Raw genomic sequence first — 19157 nt, forward strand, 5'->3', positions numbered from 1 at the left:
AAACGCAGGTCCCTGGCGCTGTGAGGTAGCAGTGCTAACCACTGAGCCACCATGCTGCCCACTAACCCCCTTAGCTGGGCTTTCAACCCTATATCCTCTTCATCACAAAGACCATCTAATTCCATTTGCACAACGGTACAATCCATTCCCTATATTCTATCCTACACTGCAGCCAGCTAATCCATCACTCAGCCCTGATGATCTAGATTGGATTGTGGACCCTCAATGCCTTAGCTAAAAAATCATCTTCTCGTGCTTAAATAAATAAAGTTAACATACAGCTCCACCAAACAAGGTGATTTAGCCTTTGGATCTGGAGTGCTAGGGTGATTAAGTCATTCAGCAATCATACACAGCTTGGGCTGTGAGTTCTGTGCACATTCTTGCATACCCAAACCTAGAGAAGAATATAACTTGCCTTTGAACTAGATGGATTCCTGAAATGAAGGTCATCCTAAAAGAAGGGCTTGAGTAGAGTGGGTCTGTTTCTGGCATTTAGAAGAATTAATGGTGAACTCTAGAAAGCTGCTGAATGGGATGACAGGATAGATGCTGAGATACTGTTTCCCCCTGGCTGGAGAGTCCAGAATTAGGGGGTCACAGTCTCAGAGTAAGTGGTTGGTCATTTTGGACTCTGCCGAAGAGAAAGTTCTTCACTCAAGAGGGTTGTAGATCTCTGGAATTCGGTATCCCAGGGAAGAATGATCTTACCCTTTCCTAGCTCTGCAACACCCCCTTCCCTAAAAGCCCAACACGCTCCCCACTCATAAAACTCTCTCTAACTCCGATATTAGCCTCCTGTGAAAGCCCCCTTCTTCCCAGTGTCACACATCACCCAGACAAGCCTGTGGCAAACAAACAATAACAACAGGCTGGATTATATTATACATGGGAATATAGTAAATCAGAGCAGAAGTATGCCATCCTTTCCCTTGAGCTTGCTCGGGTGTTCAATAAGACCAGTGTTGATATTCAACCAATTTCCTATCCGATCCCATATCTCTTGATTCCCTTAAAGTTTAAAAGTCAAGCAATCTCAACTTTGAATATATTAATGATTGTGTATTCGCTCTTCCACGAGATACCAAATTCCAAACATTTTCTCTTTACCAGAGTCCAAAATGACCAACCGCTTATTCTGAGACTGACTCCAAGTTTGAGACTCTCGAGCCAGGGGGAAACAGTGTCTCAGCATCTATCTTGTCAGCTCACTCAGAAGCTTTCAAGAGTTTACCACTCATTCTTTTAAATGCCAGAAACAGGCCCACTCTACTCAATCTCTCCTTTTAAATGACCCTCATTTCAGGAATCCTTCTCATGCATCTCCACTACACCCCTTCAAAGGCAAGTTATATTCTTCTTTAGGTATGGGGATGCAAAACTGTGCACAGTACTCCCTGTTTGGTCTTGACCAAGCCATGTATGATTGCTGAATGACTTAATTACACCAGCACTCCAATTCCAAAAGACCAATAACCTTTCCTTTCCTAATTGTTTGGTGTAGCTGTATGTTAACTTTGAGTCTGGTGTACAGGAACTTCCGAATCCCTCTACACGCCAACTTTTACTAGCTTCTCACCATTTAAAATCTATCCAGCCTTTTCATTCTTCCTTTCAAAGTGAATAACCTCATGTTTTCCCACATTAAACTTCATCTGCAATCTTCTTGCCCACTTACTGTCTAAATTCACTTATGGACCATTTGTGTCCTCCTCATAGTTTTCCTGCCTAGTTTTGTATCATCAGAAAAGTTACTGTATATACTCAAGTAATAGTCAAAGTATTTTGACTACTTTTTAAGGTTAAATTTATAGAATTGACTATTACATGGATACTACTGTGGAGGGGCTGAAATTCATGCCCGCCAAAATTCATACCATATCATTAGCAAGGCCAACTGAAGTCTCAACCAATAAGGGAAAAAAAAAATCATGGATCATGGTCATTCTGAAAACCCGGAGTGAAGTGCAATGGCTGGCGCACTGACTCATAAATGTTGAAAATCACACAACACCTGGGTATAGTCCAACAGATTTAATTGGAAACACGAGCTTTCAGAGTGCTGCTCTTTCATCAGGTCATCAGGACAACCACCTGATGAAGGAGCAGCGCTCCAATAGCTAGTGTTTCCAAATAAACCTGTTGGACTATAACCTGGTGTCATGCGATCATTAACTTTGTACACCCCAGTCCAACACCAGCACCTCCAAATCATAAATGTTGATCTGTTATCTGTGAAGAACTAGGGTCGACTTTTACATGAAAATTCCAGATTTTTGGGCCAAAAATAGGGGGCTGACTTTGACATGAGATCAACTATTACTTAGGTATATATGGTAGATATATGAAGGGACTAAGAATAATATAAGTCATTAATATGGATTATAAATAACTGAGGATCCAGCATGGATTCTTGCCACATCCATTAGTTAACAGCTATGGAAGGGTTTTAGGACCCTGAAACAACCAAATAATGATGTCATCCAACAGCACATAAATAGCACAGTGTGGGCAGAGTGAAGATGGAAGTTCAATAGAGTGTAGATAACACATTCTCTTAATAATGCAAGATTCAGACCTCTTAATAAGGTCTGAACTTGGTATATCTTAGATTACCATGCATGATTGTATTTCGGGTTAAAATAGAGTCTAAGAAGCTTAGACTTAAAAACAACTTTTAATCTTCCCTTCTCCTTGACCCCTCTGTCTTGAATTCAAACTCTTAGCTGTGGTCCTAAAACCACAAAACAAAAGATGGTGGCAGCAATACACCACAATGCCTAAAACATTGTAGAGTAGTAAAGATGAAGAAACAAATCCAAAATCATCTAGAGAAAAGAACTCAACAAAATCAATTTTCCAGAAAGTAATTAGTACAGCTTTAAGACCAAAAAGCAGCCAGCACAGCAACAAAGCTGAACAGATGCTGTGAAGGAACAATCTCTGAACAAAAACCCCGACAGAAAAATCACCAAGACATTCAAAGATAGGCTTTTACAGCCAATAAAAGGGGTAACAGACATTTAAGGAAAAAGAACAAACAATGAGAGCAATAAAAACCAATAGCAGGCAAGAGTATATGTCCAGATAGAACCCCTACGAGAACAGTTTGATTACCAGACATCCAGAGCCTATTTGATCCCTCATAGAAAAACAACAAAAAACTAGGCTGGGAGGCAGAGTTAAGATTTCTGGCACTTCTTTTATCAGGTTTAGACTATTTATCTATTCAGAAAATTTATCAACAAGCAAATTAAGAAAATCTGTCAGTAACAGACTAAGACACACCAATCAGTTGAAAAGAAATCAAGAATAAGAAAATATCAAAGAAATAAGAATTGTTTTTGGAATACAAAGTTTCAAAGCCCAAACAATGAAGTTTGTGAAACCTTTATTATTTTGATGCTTTGGCAAGAAGTGCAAATTTTCTTCAGTAACTACAAATTTTAATTGTTTTCAAAAAAGACATTGGAGTCAAACAAAAAGAACATGAATCTGATCATCACAAAGTTGGCACAAAAATATGTCAGATGCAGAAAAATTGACACAAATGATATTGTGGCATCCACCCAGTTGATTAGCTCAGTTGATTAGATGGCTAGCACTGTAGTTCAGAATAATATCAATATTGCAACTTCAATTCCTGTTGCAGCTAAGATAGACCTGAGGCCGGTCTCCTCACCCTGTCCTTAAGAATGGAAGACAATGGGAAACCATAATTGACAGAAACTATCAAGGAAAACAACTTGACATGTAGATAATGAGCTCAGGACCTACCTTCAGGCAATGTACGCATGGAATGAAAATGAATTTCTCTCATACTTTTTTTTCACTAACATTAATTACTTTGGCCAATTAGTTCAGGTGGCTAGATGGGTAGCGTGTGATTATGAATACTGCCAACAACAAGGGTTCAATATCTGTTCTGACTGAGGTAGGCTTGGGACCTGCCACCTCATCTTGCCACAAGCTTGTTGCGGAATGGTGCCTTCAAGCGATATAGTTAATTGTCTCTCTCTAATAGATATTTATAGAAGGGTATTTGATGAACTAATCGTCCTTGATGAAATCTGCTGTTCTTGAAGCATTTTTTGCAAAAGTAGAATCTCATGAGCAATGCAGATCAGCCCTTATGTCAATATTACTTTTGTATGCATTCAGGGGAAAGGTTACAATCTCTCAGATGTTCCTGACCTTATTTTGCTTTTTTTCCGTATTGACTTTTAATAGGAGCTAATTTATGGATGAGAATATAAAATCAGAGTGGAGTCATTGACTGATTATTTTAATTGCACCGGAATAGTTTTAATACATATTTAATTAAAACTATATTTTTGTGATACAGTAACATTTTTTTCTCTATTGTTATTATTTACTTATATGTAACTTTCTAATGAACAAGCAAGGTACAAAAATTAATTTCTGTATCAATAATGCAATGAAAGTGAAGTCCCTCATGGATTATGGCTAATTACCTAACTACCTGCTAAATGGTTTCAGTTCTTCACTTTCCTTAGACTCTTTGTTCCCCACTGTTTCTAGTATGTTCTTGATGAAGGGCTTATGCCCAAAACATCAACACTCCTGCTCCTCGGATGCTGCCTGACCCACTGTGCTTTTCCAGCACCACACCCTCGACTCTGATCTCCAGCATCTGCAGTCCTCACTTTCTCCTGGTATGTTTTTTGTGTCTTCTACTGTGAAGAGAGGTACTATGTAAGATTTTTAATGTAAAATACATATGTATGTTTAATAATATTTTATAACACAGCCTTTATGTGTCTTGTATTTACTCTCACTATTCTTTTCCTTTGTGCATACTTATGGAAATTCTTACAACATGTCTTTATATTTCTTTTGCTGGTTTCTTTTCTATTCTATTTTGTCCCACAATCAATTTTTTGGTCATTCTTTGCTGGTTTCTAAAGCTCTTCTAATTCTCAGGCTTTCAGCTCTTATGGGCAATATATAAGTCTGTTCTTTTAATCTAATATTATTCTTAACCTTTTTAGTTAACTCCAAATGGATCCCTTTTCCCATGAGCCATTATTTCTTAACAGAATACACATTTGAAGTTCTATGAAACTTCTTTAAATATATTTCATAAATTTACATTGTTAACTATTGTTGTCGAGTCTATGTGAAGATTAAAGTGCCCTATGATTATTGTATTGCCTTTGTTACAAGACTTTTCTTAATTAGGAAGTGGTGTAGGCTGGTACAATTGCAACATTTAAAAGGCATCTGGAAGGTTTAGAGGGATATGGGCCAAGTGCTGGCAAATAGAACCAGATTAGGTTGGAATATCTGGTCGGCATGGACGAGTTGGACTGAAGGATCTGTTTCTGTGCTGTATATCTCTATGACTCTAATTCATATAATCCCTACAGTGTGGAAGCTGGCCATTCGGCTAATCAAACACCAAACCTCTGAAGAGCATCCCACTCAGACCCACCCCCAACCCTATCTCTGCATTTCCCATGACTAATCCACCGAGCCTGAACAGCCCTAGAAACTACAGGCAATTTAGCATGGCCAATCACCGAACCTGCACATCTTTGGACTGTGGGAAGAAACCAACGCAGACACAGGGAGAATGTGCAAACTCCACAAAGACAGTCGTTCGAGGCTGGAATTGAACTCTGGTCCCCGGTGCTGTGAGGCAGCAGTGCTAACCACTGAATCATCATGCCACCCTGTATACCTAGTGTTAGGAAACAGTGTAAGCTGGAGTGTCTTGCTACTGAGGATCAAACACAACCAGGATTCTTGCTCATTACTTAATGACCTCAGTTGGGTAGTGCACAAACATGGGCCTGAGATGACAACAGGTTATCTTTATTGTGAAACTTTCAGTCAGATACTATGGTAAACATTCACTTGGCTCATTATCAAAACTTGCCATTTTGGGGTGTTAGCAGAGGGCAATTTCCCTCATGCATACCATAGCAAGAGAAAGCAGCTGCTGAGGAAAAAGGAAGTAAGTAGAAAAATTACAATTTTAAAATACAATCAAAATTAGTACATTGGCTCCACCTAGTGTCCAATATGCAGAGTGCTTTCATTTTCCTGCATTGAGCTATTTAAGTCACCATAGTCCTATTGGACCAAAGGGCTGCTCTCTCATTAGAGAGAAATGCTTGGTAGTAGTTTCACCTGAGGGTCACCACACCTCAGGCAAGTGAAGAGGTTGAGAAGTAGAGTCCTACATGATCACCTCAGCTGGTGCAGGAATTGAAGCCAAGTTGTTGACAACACACTGCATGGCAAATCAGCAACCCATACAAAACAGGACCTGAAATTTTCAGAATGTGAACACCCTCCTTCATGTTCATTACCCTCCCCTCACACCCCTAGGTCCTGTTTTGTATCCGCTGCTCCCAGCACATCCAACCCATTTTCAACCATTTACACATTTTGTTAGTGCTTTACCTTATTATTAGCATTGATTCTTATCGTTAGCATTTATCTGTCTCTTCCCTAATCATCAGCTATCTCTTTGTTTGCCTATTCCTTTTCTCTTTCTCTGGACTCCCGTTTCCATGTACTTTATTCATCCAGCCCACCCCCCACCCAATAATCTGAATAAATACCACACTTTCTCTGCTATTTTCGATTCTGATGAAAGGTCATTAGACTTGAAACATTAACTCTGTTTTTCTCTCTAAAAATACTACTAGACCTGCTGAGTTTCTACCGCATTTTCTGTTTTTGTTTTAGATTTCCAGCATCCACATTTCTTTGCTATTATCTTAATATTCATTTTTGTACTTGCAGAGGTTTCTGAGTTAAAAGCTTATGTGGGTAGAAAATGGGAGGTGGCATGACAGCACTATTGTGATATGTGTATGTGTGTGTAGATGGATCATGGATCATGGTGCCATATTTGCATTGAGAACATACACTTCATTTCAGCAAGGTTGTGATGTAATGATTTAGACAAACAGGATACTGCAAGCCCAGCAGTATCAGAAGGTGGAGAAGTCAATGTTTCGGGTATTAACCCTTCTTCAGGACTAGATATGTGGGTAGGGGTACAGACTATTTCTTCACCAAATGCTTTATTCAGTGACCCTATTTTTAAACTTGGTAGAATCAGCTGAAAGTCAATTTACTAAGACAATATCCCTTTAATTAGACCATGCTATTTTATAACGTAATCATAGTGAGCTGCCTCCTGAGGGTATTGATTCTAGTTATTGTGGGAGTCTTCTGCACCCCGCTCCTGAACTAACTACACAGAGGCTGGTATCCTGTCACTAAGTCACCCTTTATTTACACGTGGAAAGTCCTTGACACTGATCCAGCTCCTTCAGAGCCAGCTCTCAGAGTGAACAGAAACTCTGACACTCATATTTATAACTGTCAGCCAGGGGTCCCTTATTGGACCAGGTTAACAGCCCCAATCAGGGAACTCATATTCTGTGAGGACTATCTGGCTGACCTTGTTACAGTCACTACATTCCTCCCCCTAGTTCCGAGGACATAGGCCAGTTCTTTCTCTTGTAGCTCCTCCTGGGGCGTATTAGCCACGAGGGGAGTGGAGAAATCCTTAGTAGATGGTTTCGAATCTGAAAAGAACAAGTTAATTAGGAAAGACAGACAAGAGCATTTCAGAGATCAAAGTTATTCTGAAGAATTTAACTGCATTTATTTCAATGCAAGGGGTCTTACAGGTAAGGCTAATGAACTCAGGGCATGTTTGGGGACATGGGATTGGGACGTCATAACTATAACAGAAACTTGGCTGAGAGACGGACAGGGCTAGCAGCTCAATGTTCTGGGTTTCAGAATAGGAAGGATAGAAAGGGAAGTAAAACAGGAGGGGGAGTGGTGTGTTTGATTAAGGAAAATATCACAGCTAAAACTAGAGAAGATATCTCTGAAAAATCAGCCAGTGAAAATATATGGATTGAAATTAGAAATAAGAAAGGAATGATCACCTTGATGGGATTATACAATAGCACTCCCCAATAGTCAGAGGGAAAATGAGGAACAAATATGTAGAGAGTTCTCAGATATATGTAAGAATAATAAGGCTATAATATTTTCCAAACATTGACTGGAACTACCACAGCTTTAAAAGTTTGGATGGCGATGAATTAGTTAAATGTGTCAAGAAACTTTTCTTTATCAATATGTAAATGTTCCTACTAGAGAAGGAGCAAAATGTGACCTTATCTTGGGTAATAAGACAGGGTAAGTGTCTGAAGTGATAGTAGTGGAACACTTTGGGTCGAGTGATCATAATTCTAGTTGTTTTATAATAGTTATGGAAAAAGATAAGCCTTCCATAAAAGTTAAAGTTTTTAATTGGAGGAAGGCAAATTTTAGTGGTATGGGACAAGAACTTACAAAAGTTGATTAGAGTTGACTGTGCTCAGGTATAGGGAGGTCTGGTATGTAGGATGATATGGAGATGCCGGTTTTGGACTGGGGTGTACAAAGTTAAAAATCACACAACACCAGGTTATAGTCCAACAGGTTTAATTGGAAGCACTAAGTTTTGGAGCGCTGCTTCTTCATCATTTGGCACTGAAGCTATGGGCAGCACTGCCTTGTCCTCTTTAAGTAGACCTAGCAGGGGGTTATGGTCCGTTATTATTATAAATTTATGTCCATATTATGTGGAACTTCCTGATTCCAAATATGACTGCCAAACCTTCCTTCTCAATTGGAGCACATTAGACAAAGTCCTGGATACATACGCTATTGGGCGTTCCTCTCCATTGGGCCACCTATGAGCTAATACCACCCCAATACTGTATGGGGAGGCATCACCTCAATACCAGATCACACTTGGGATCATAGTATGCCAATGCTTTAGAGGATTATAATTGTTTTTTCATTTTCCTGAAAGCTAGGGCTTGTCCATATGACTATTTCCAAGGCTGACCCTTTTTTAGGAATTGATACAATGGTGCCAGGATGGAGGCCAGGTAAAGTATGAACTTTCTGTAATAATTCACCAACCCAATGAAAGACCTAAGCTCTGGGACAGACATGGGAGCTGAGGCACTTTTGATCACCATCACTTTATCTTCCAATGGGTGTAACCTGGTCTTGTCGACTCTGTAGCTCAAGTGGGTCATTTGGTGTGCTTGGAACATATGTTTTTTACCTTTAAAGGTGTACACCCACCTGGGAGAAACGTCTAAGGTCCAAGTTCTGTAAGTGCTCCTTATTAGTCTTCCCAGTTAGTAGCATGTCATCTAGATAAATGGTGACAAGGATAGACCTTGTAAGATGTTCTCCATCATCCACTGGAAAATGGCACAGGCTGAAGATACCCCAAATGGCAGTCTTGTATATTGGAACAAACCCTTATGGGTATTAATTGTAGCATACTACTGGGAATCATCATCTAACCGCAATTGCAAGTACACATGGCTCATGTCCAGCTGCATGAAGGACAGCTCCCCTGCCAGCATTGTGTATAAATCCTCTGTGCGAGGGATTGTGTATCTATCCAGCTGCAAGAAACATTTTACCGATTGTTTGAAATCCCCACAAAGGTGAACCAGCCCGTCAGGCTTCACGATCGGTGCAATCGGTGTTGGACATTCCATAACCTGGTCTTGTTTGATGACTGGCCTCCTGATTTCTGCCTCTACTTTTGCCCGTAAGGCAAATGGAACTGGGTGGGCCTTGGAGAATCATGGAATTGCTTCCTGGTCAATATACAAGGTGGCCTTGGTTCCTTTGATACTCCCTAGACCTTCTTGACAAACTTCCAGGTATTTAATTAGCTATTTTCTACTTGAGTCAATGAAGGTGAATCTGTCTCAACCAATTCCGTCCCATCAAGTTTGGGCCTGTGCCTTTTACTACAATCAGTGGGAACTGAACCAGTTGCTTCTCATAAGAGACCAGAACCAAAGTTGTACCCTTAATCTGTATAAGTTCTCAGTCTAGCCAAGGTCTTGCACAAACAATAGGGTTGGAGTTCAGAGTGAATTTTGTTAAAGACTGGTTCTGTGGTCACTGATATGGCTGCACCGGTATCAATCTCCATTAGAACTGGGTGACCATTTAACCAGATTGGCTCTGATTTGGATGTTGCTAAGCAATTTAACTGTTCCAAACCATATGCAGGTGGGCTTTCCAGGGTGTGCACTCTCCTAGATACCACCCTAGTGTTCTCTTATTCAATTCAGACCTAGTGGGACTCTTTTGCTGTCTCAAATCCAAATACCAGCAGCAATTACAATGGCTTGCCGGCACAGATCCTGCAGAAAATTATAACTAATTGGCTGAGGCTTGGATTTGTTCTGGGGTTTTACAGTGGGCTGACCGAGAGTCCCTCTGTTCAGGATATGTCCTGAGTGAGGCTGTGCAATTGCCTTTACTCAAATGGTGTTCCCCAAGCTCAGTCAGACTGGAGAGAATGTCACTTTCATCAGAATACCCTGGAACTCATAAGCTTCTCTTGCTGCATTTTCTGATGGTAAAGCCAGTTGTAGTGCCTGTTTGAAGTCCAGTTGGGCTTCAGCTAGTAGACGCTTTTGCATAATAACATCATTAATATCACATACCAAATGGTCTCTCAGCATCTCATCAAGGGTTAAACCAAAGTCACATGCCTCTGCCAGGTATCTTAACCTTGTCAAAAATCTCGACACAGATTTCCCTGGTTCTCGAATTACTGAGTAAAAGTGATAGTGTCTCAGAATTAGAGGAGGCTTGGTGTCGTAATACTCCTTAAGTAAATCCATCAACTCTTGAAAGGTTTTGGTATCTGGTGCTTCAGGGAAACTTAGGCTCCTAATGACCGAAAAAGCTGTGGGACCACAAGCTGCCAGGAGAATTATTTGTTGCATTTCATCTATCCCAATGTCATTTGCCCAGAAAAAGTAACATGTTCCTTCCACATACTTGGCCCAGTCTTCAACAGCAGGATCAAACAAGTCAAGCTTCCCAAATAACGGCACAATGCCAGAAATACTTACCCCAACTCAAAGACAACTGTTGCGAGTGAATTTCTTCAGGAGCATGCTTTGTTCTTTTCGCTCCTGAAATAACGTCACAGCAGTTGGTATCCTGTCACAAAGTCCCCCTGTATTTACACGTGGAATGTCCTTGACACCGATCCAGCTTCCTCAGAGCCAGCTAGAATGAACAGAACCTCTAACATTCCTGTTTTTTCTCACCTTCAGCAAGCATACTAATTGTTAAAATGTAATAGTATTATTAGAAACTAACATCTAAGCTTATAGTTTCCCAACACCTGTCTTTACTAGATTGACTTCTTTGTCGTACAGTTAAGTTGGAAGTTTTATAAGTAGGGGATAGTATAGAAAAGACACCCAAGGGACAGGGAATCTGGTGAATTAACTCCATAGAGACCGGTATCCTATCACCATGTTACCCTTTATTTACAGTCCTTGATACTGATCCAGCTCCCTCAGAGCCAGCTCTCAGAGTGAACAGAACCTCTGACATTCCTGTTTTTATCTGTCAGCCAGGGCTCCCTGATTGGACCAGATTATCAGCCCCAATCAGTAAACGCACATTATATGAGGTCCACCTGGCTGACCTTGTTACAATCACTACAGCTCTCCAGCACTATTTTGAACAGTAGGTACCAGTGTGACCACCGCACTAAACCTAATCCTGAGTTTTCCAGTATGTATTCATATAGAGTTCAAACACAAGGCTCAAGTGTTGGAACCAATTTTCCTCATGTCTAACCTGGAGAAATCTGAGCCCTGTAACCCCCCCCCCCCCAAACCCATCTGTGTCATTCATTCTATGATAGCCTGCTGACTGTAACTGCTATCATATGACTGCTTCGATAAAAGGCTTCTGAGTTTTTTTTTCTCACGTGTTATTGATCAAGGCACTTTAATGATGCAGGATTCTTTCAGTGAACACTTGTGAACAATTAATATGATTAAGTAGTAAACTGCATAATCGGTAATACCAGAATCAGAGGTAATCTGGTGATGCAAGACAGATTATGCACAATTTCACAGATAGGCATGAAGCTTATTAGCACCTACGGTTTGCTTTCAATATGGGCAATGCTGACAAGGCTACATTTATTGCCCTCAGGAGGAGGTAGTGGACCTTCTTAAAGAAACTGTTGTACAACCTGCTAGGTACTTCAAAGTTAACCATGTCATGTGAGACTACCAGTGCCTGCAGGCCAGACGAAATGGAGGTTGCAAGTTCCCTTCCCTGAAGTACATTAGTTTTTAATAGAAATATGGCAACTTTCATGGTCATTTTAGTTCTGATGTCTTCCCACAAACAATTAGTAAATTTAATTTATCAATTTAACACAAAGGACCGAAAACTGTCAAGTTACTCGTCCAAGACCACAACCTCTGCATTACTATAACCAATAACATTACCTTTCTTCACTATACTGCTTTAGAGAAACACCAGACAAAATAAGACACCACCCCCCAAGGGGGAAGATCTGCATGACAGCCAACCTACTCTGGACTCACGTACTTCGTCCCAATCGGTTAGAGTAACGTTGACGCAGAACAGGGCCAAGGTCATCTTGGACAGGAATTGCACTGGGGAGATTAAGGGAATCTTTCAGGAGGTAAACAATATTTACATTCTTAAAATGATGCAATGTTTTAGTTCCCCTAATCAAGTCATAATTATTTGGTGTTTGGAATACAGACTCATAGCACCTGTGAATCTTCTCACAGTATGTGATAGGGACAACCACTAGTCATGCCCAATGCTTGTTTGGTTGCTATAAATTAGCACATTTCAACATCAGTAACTTTATCCCAGTTACTAAATGAGCTGGTAGTAGATCAGGTGTTTCATAAATCTGCCTATAAATGCCCTGATGATGCGTCTGACAATTTTAATGGGCTTTGCCCTGCTTGTTACGTACAGTTTCACTTATTTGACCTGTTGTCCTTGTTGCTCCTCCACTAGATGTTTAGATTAGATTTTTTTTAGATTAGATTACAGTGTGGAAACAGGCCCTTCGGCCCAACAAGTCCACACCAACCCGCCGAAGCGAAACCCACCCATACCCCTACATTTACCCCTTACCTAACACTACAGGCAATTTAGTATGGCCAATTCACCTGACCCTGCACATCTTTGGATCTTTGGTTTAGTGCCAGGACAAGCTATAATTATGAAAGTTAGTAAATGCTAATACCGGTACAGGGTGTGTTGCCAGACAATAACATATCAAACATGTGGTTGGTTAGTTCCTGCCTATCTCAGGGCCGCTGAGCCAAATTGCACCTCCTGAATGGAAAGTAGTAAAGTCAACAAAGACCAGTGCAAACTGGGGCTTTTTGGAACTGCATTGCTCAGTATCTTTCTACTGCACTTTATTCCCTATATTCTCTTGGACAGTACAACAGAATAACTGGATATCTATCCATAGGAAAATAATCAACATAGCTCTTTGGTTACGTGGGCTATGTTTCCCCACACTCCACCTGACGAGCAGCATATACTCCCTCCTATCAACACTCCAGAAAGAATGGCAAAATTAGATTCAGAGAATGCCAGAGTACCAGCAATGAAAAAAGTGACAGCTACAGTGCAGCTGCATAGATAACAGGAAAGGATTGACAGGCTGGGTCTCTTTACTCATGAAAGAGAAGGCTGAAGGCTTCTTATAGAAGTCTTTAAAGTTACAAAAGGTTTTGAAAAAGTGGAACTGAGGGAATGTTTCCTCTTGTGACAGAAATATTTCTCATGTATGTCACAATCTTAAACTGCATCCTCTCTTCTATAAGAAGAAACATCCTCTCAGTATCCACCCTATCTTGTCCCCTCAGGATCTTATATGTTTCAACAAGGTCAGCTGTCATCCTTCTAAACTTTGTATGTATAGACCTAACCTGTTCAACCACTCTTCATAAGCCTTTCAGCCCGGAAAGATAATCCTTCTACACCAATTCTTCTGTCTTTGTTCTTTCTTTTCCTGTTTCTTTGCCCATTTCTCTTTCTGCCTCCCTCCCTCTCCCAACCTGCTTGTTACTTACAGTCATAGAGTCATAGAAATGTACAAAACAGAAACAGACCCTTCGGTCCAACTCGTCCATGCTGACCAGATATCCCAACCCAATCTAGTCCCACCTGTCAGCACCCGGCCCATATCCCTCCAAACCCTTCCTATTCATATACCCATCCAAATGCCTCTTAAATGTTGTAATTGTACCAGCCTCCACCACTTCCTCTGGCAGCTCATTCCATACACGCACCATCCTCTGCGTGAAAACACTGCTCCTTAGGTCCCTTTGAAATCTTTCCCCTCTCACCTTGAACCTATGCCCTCTAGTTTTGGATTCCCTTACCCTAGAAAAAGAGTTTGTCTATTTACCCTACCCATGCTCCTCACAATTTTATAAACCTCTGTAAGGTCACCCCTCAGCCTCCAACGCTACAGGGAAAATAGCCCCAGCCTATTCAACCTCTCCCTCTAGCTCAAATCCTCCAATTTCGGCAATATCCTTCTGAATATTTTCTGAACTCTTTCAAGTTTAACAACATCTTTCCTATAGCAGGGAGACAAGAATTGAACATAATATTCCAAAAGTAGCCGAACCAATGTCCCGTAAGGCTGCAACATGACATCCCAAATCCTATACTCAATGCACTGACCAATAAAGGCAAGCTTACCAAACTCCTTCTTAACTACCCTGTCTACATCTGACTCCACTTTTAAGGAACAATCATTTTTCCTGATCATTTTCTCTCAGGATTAAGATACCTTTTGTAAATGGTTAGGAGATGAGGGGATGGGTTTTCAACACTTACATCACACTATGACTTATTAATTATTGTCTGAGGGATATTATGGATAACATAATTAATAACTATTAACTCAATGACTAACTCAAATTGTGTATCTGGTATGCAGTTTTATAAAACTAGTCATGCAGAATGGGAGAGTTACCTGTTTCTAGGTGTTTTTTGGGCTTTGGGCCTGTCCACTCAATCCACTTTAATTCAATTGAGTGAATCTTGTGGCCCAGGAATTTATAGAGTCATACAGCACAGAAATAGACCCTTCAGTCCAACTTGCACATGCCAACTAAGACTCCCAAACTGAATTACTCCCACTTACCTGCTTTTGGCCCATATCCCTTTAAACCTTTCGTATTCATGTCCCTGTCCAAACGTATTTTAAATGTTGTGCCTGTACCTGCATTTACCACTTCCTCTGGCAGTTCATTCCATATACAAACCACCCTCTGTGTTAAAAAGTGCCCCCCCCCCCCCAATGTCCCTTTTAAATCTTTCTCCTCTGACCCTAAAATTATGCCCTTTAGTTTTCAGCTCCCCTACCCTCGGGAAAAGACTTTTGATGTTCAGGTCCCTCACTAAATGAGTTTGATCGTACTGGAAGTTGACAGTGTCCCATTCCTATGATTGATGCTCATTATCAAAATTAGAAAATTATTCCAGCACATTGATTTTTGGTAAAAAGATCTATCAAGTCTCCTCTCAGCCTCCGCTACTACAGAAAAAACAAATCAGAGTATTTCTAGCTTCTCCTTTTAGTTCATATCCTTTCATTCACATCCTTAATCGAGGCAGTATCCTGGTAAACCTCTTCTGAACCCTGTCCAAAGCCTCCACATCCTTCCTGTAATGTCACAACTAGACTTGAATACAATAGTCTAAGTGTGGCCTAATCAAAGTCTCACAACACTGCAACATGACATTCTGACTCTTGTACTCAATTCCCCCACCAGTAAAGGCAAGATTGCTATCTGCCTTCTTTACCACCAGACCTATTTGCATGGCCACTTTCAGGGAGCTATGGACTTGAACCTGAAAATTCCTCTGTACATCAATGCTCTTCGGGGTCCTGACATTAACTGTATACCTTTTGTTAACATTTGATCTCCCAAAGTGCAGCAGCTCTCGCTTATATGGGCTAAACTCCATCTGCCATTTCTCTGCCCATATCTGCAACTGATCTATATCTCTCTGTATCCTTTGACAACCTTCTACACTACCTGTAACTCCCCCAATCTTTGCATCATCTGCAAACTTACTAACTGACCCATCTATATTTTCATCCAAGTCATTTATATATATCACAAACACCAGAGGTCCCTGTACGGATCTCTGTGGAACACCACTAGTCACAGACCACCAGCCAGAAAAACACCCTTCTAACATTACCTTCTGCCTCCTTTGAGCAAGCCAATTCTGAATCCACATGGCCAAGTCACTGTGGATCCCATATCTAAAGCCTTACTAAAATCCATATAGATAACATCCACTGCTCGACCCTCATCAATTATCTTTGTCACCACCTGGGAAAATTCAATCAGGTTAGTCAGACATGACCTGCCTCACGCAAGGTCATGCTGACTGACTCTAATTAGGCCAAGCTTTTCCAAATGCGCATAAGGTTTATCCCTAAGAATGTTGCTGAGCCACTCTTGATGATTTATTTCCCTACCCAGAGTACATTCTGCACTCTAGGGCACTCAGTGCTTCCTGCCAATGTTTTTTTTAGATTCCCTACAGTGTGGAAACAGGCCCTTCGGCCCAACCAGTCCACACCAACCCTCCGAAGAGTAACCCACTCAGACTCATCTCCCTCTGACTAATGCACCTAATACTATGGGCAATTTAGCATGGCCAATTCACCTGACCTGTGCAAACTCCACACAGTCTCCCAAGGCTGGAATCGAACCTGGGACCCTGGTGCTGTGAGGCTGCAGTGCTAACCACTGTGCCACCCTAATTGCTTAACATGGAGCACTGACTCATCAGTTGAGGGAACATGGTTGTAGTTGCAGCAGGAGATTTCCTTGCCCATGTTTGACTGATGACATTTGACTTCATGGGGTCAAGAAAAACTTTCCTAATAGAAATTAAAATGGAAAACACATGCAAGCTTTGGTGGCAGTGTTGATGTAATCACTGTTATATTCTGATTTGAAAGTTTGGACTATATGTCAACTTTTTCTATACTTGCCTATATGGCTACATTGAAAAAGATGGGCCTCCTAAAATTTGCTAGTCCTTTTCAGTCTTGACAAGCTGATTCTATTCCATTGAGAGTATCCCAACACCAATGGGCACAACTATTGGAAATGAAGATCCTGGTTCAATTAAGCGTATGAGAGCAGCACAAAGATACTAAAAGATGAGATGGCAACCAATGAAGCGACAACAACACAGCCGCTTGAATAGTAAACAGAAGAAGCATCATGTGATTGCCAGAGCTACATGATCCCACAACCTGTGACTCAGATCAAGGATCTGTAGAACTGCCAAAATCCAGTCTTGAATAGTGGTTGACAATTAAACAATGAATTGGAGGGGGAGGCCCAACAAATCTCCCTATTCTTAATAATGTGGGAGTCCAGCAGCTCAACAGACAATGCTGAAGCTTTTTTCTCCATCTTCAGTCAGAATAGGCTGGGGTTGTTTTCCATGGAGCATCAGAGGCTGAGGGCTGAGCTTATAAAGGTTTATAAAATCATGGGAGAACATGGATAGTGTAAATAGACAAGGCCTTTTCTCTGGGGAGGGGGAGTCCAGAACTAGAGGGCATAGGTTTAGGGTGAGAGAGGAAAAAGTTAAACGGCTTCTAAGGAGCAACTTTTTCATGCACAGCATGGTGCATGTATGGAATGAGCTGCCAGAGGAAGTAGTGAAGGCTGGTACAATTACAATGTTTAAAAGGCATCTGGATGGGTGTATGAATAGGAAGAGTTTAGAGGGATGTGAGCCAACTGCTGGCAAATGGAACTAGATTAATTTAGGATATCTGGTCAGCATGGACGAGTTGAACTGAAGAGTCTGTTTCCTTGCTGTACATCTCTATAACTCTATGACTTTATATTGAACAAACTTTGTACTATCAGTGTTCCTGGAATTTCTTGACGTCTGGTACCTTCATGAGTTTGGATTTTATGGTTTGTTCCATAGTTGCTTTATTTTAAGATAAATTTCTCTCTCCAATTTCTCCTTGTTCTATTGATGCACAGATTTACACTGGAATATATGCCACACTGGCTTTCTTACCCAAGTAACCATTCCTCATGTGCGTGCTATTACGATCCAGCTGATGTTTTACTGAACAAGTCAGATCCCAGTCAGAAATCTGGCTCAATGATAGTTTTTTTATTTAGAGAGATGCTCCTTCACTGAAACACAAGCATGCAATGCTATAGATTTGCTTTTAACAATAAAACAAAAGTTTATTATGCCAATTAAAAGATAAAATAGAAGAAACCAAGCTATTTACATATAACTCAATTTACACGATTTCAAAATTCTGTAAAATATAATCCTATCTATCACAACACCATCACTTTACAGAATTCAAACAGCAAAGCGTGTTTGCTTCTCTATCACATCTGCAAGTTTAACTCAACTGTTTATTTCAATTCCCAATCTTGAGAATTTGAAAGCCTCTTCCATGATTTGTCATGCAACCAAGCTTAGATTTCCTCAGCTTTAAATGACCCCTTCAGAGTCCTAACCAAACATTTCTAGTCTGGATCTAACATCCTTACATTGAGGTAATCTATTTCCTGACAGTTATAAACTATTTCCTTTCTTCAAAATAAACTGTTTCAGACATCTAGCTTCCACCAGGACTTCTGTAAAATGAAAACAAAAGTTTTCCAAGCTAAGGGGTTCACCCCTAAGCAAAAAAAAACAAAATCCTGATCCTTCTGAACAGAAAGGCAGCTCATGTTCTTCAATATTTACTCTGTCCGCTCATAACAAATTCCCACTATCATCTTAGTTGAGATTGGCTAACAAGCCAAACTGAATCAGATGTAAATGGCCAGTTCACAACAGGCAATGCATTTAGTACCTGAGCCATTGGCAAAGCTCATCACACATTACAAACAAAAGCAGCTATTTTCTGCTCACAATTTCTGAACACAGTTATTAACAGGTTTTTAGAATTTGCCAACAAATTCCATGATCTTAACTAAATAGCAAACAAGCCATCATCTATCAACATATCACTGAATCAAAAAAAGTGACACTTGAAATGCCAAAAGCAGTTGAAATACTAAGTAACAGCAAGATTGATGTCATGTAAATAGGAGCCTTCAGCATCAGTCAATCAGAAACTTAAGTTTCCCATTAGAAATCATTTCCTACTAGAAATCATTGGACAACTTGAGCTGTCAGTTGAGTGCAGAAATGAAGACAAAAAGAAAAGAAATATA

The sequence above is a fragment of the Chiloscyllium plagiosum genome, chromosome 43 (assembly GCF_004010195.1).
Source record: "Chiloscyllium plagiosum isolate BGI_BamShark_2017 chromosome 43, ASM401019v2, whole genome shotgun sequence".
NCBI lineage: Eukaryota > Metazoa > Chordata > Chondrichthyes > Orectolobiformes > Hemiscylliidae > Chiloscyllium > Chiloscyllium plagiosum.